The sequence below is a fragment of the Bison bison genome, unplaced genomic scaffold (genome assembly GCF_000754665.1).
Source record: "Bison bison bison isolate TAMUID 2011002044 unplaced genomic scaffold, Bison_UMD1.0 scf7180017864063, whole genome shotgun sequence".
Taxonomy (NCBI): domain Eukaryota; kingdom Metazoa; phylum Chordata; class Mammalia; order Artiodactyla; family Bovidae; genus Bison; species Bison bison.
In genome coordinates this window covers 12,718,997-12,719,999 of record NW_011494635.1, presented here as the reverse complement: position 1 = coordinate 12,719,999, position 1,003 = coordinate 12,718,997, and the positions used below count along the sequence as shown (strand labels likewise).

The window sequence follows — 1,003 nt, the reverse complement described above, 5'->3', positions numbered from 1 at the left end:
TTGTGGTTATGTAACTTTTTTAAAAATTTAAATTAATTAATTTATTTTAATTGGAGGCTAATTACTTTACAATATTGTAGTGGTTTTTGCCAAACATCGACATGAATCAGTCATGGATGCACATGTGTTCCCCATCCAGAACCCCCTTCCCATCCCATCCCCCACGGCCATCCCAGTGCACCAGCCCTGAGCACCCTGTCTCATGTGGCTATGTTTCTATTATTCACTTAATATCATTGTATCATGATTGGTCAACAGAAAAATAATAGAACTCTATATCACTAAAGAAAGTGAAGTTGCTAAGTCATGTCCGACTCTTTGCAACCCCATGGACTGTAGCCCACCAGGCTCCTCCCTCCATGGGATTCTCCAGGTAAGAGTACTGGAGTAGGTTGCCATTTCCTTCTCCAGGGGATCTTCCCGACCAGGGATCGAACCTGGGTCTCCCGCATTCCAGGCAGACGCTTTAACCTCTGAGCCACCAGGGAAGCCCTAAAACTAGTATCTAAAAAAACCAAACAAACACCTGTAATCACTTTTTAAAATGCAGATGCTTGTCAGAATTATATGGAAATTTTTTGAAAAATACAAATGCTCAGGTGTTGCCTTTTTTCTCTAGAGCTCCAGATAGTTTCTAATGAGCAGTCATATTTAAAAACAACTGGACTCTATGACAATCTTTTACTTTTATGTTTGTTTTACTCTTTCTATTTCATATTCAGTGCTCCCATTTCATTTATGTTCTCCAATTTTTCCATCTGTTCTTTTTTTTTTTTGATGTTTTCTCAAGCTTTTATCAAGCGTAGTAGAAAAACTTTTGTATACATATATATATAAATATGTATAATATATATTTTAGAAAATGTATGAATTTTTGCCTAAATTAAAAAGTTATGACATTTTGATTCTACTTGCTTGACTTAGTATGAATAGAATGCTAGATTTCTAATTAAAAGTGTATATACAAAGCAACAAAGGTTTACTGTATAGCATAGGGAACCAT

The 1,003-nt window shown here is 35.7% G+C and overlaps 1 non-coding gene across 1 annotated transcript; it reads right to left on the bottom strand.

Moving 5' to 3' along the window:
* Window positions 1–416: 416 nt before the first annotated feature.
* Window positions 417–488, bottom strand: TRNAS-GGA. The gene has a single exon. It is a non-coding gene; the product is annotated as a tRNA-Ser (tRNA).
* Window positions 489–1,003: the final 515 nt, after the last annotated feature.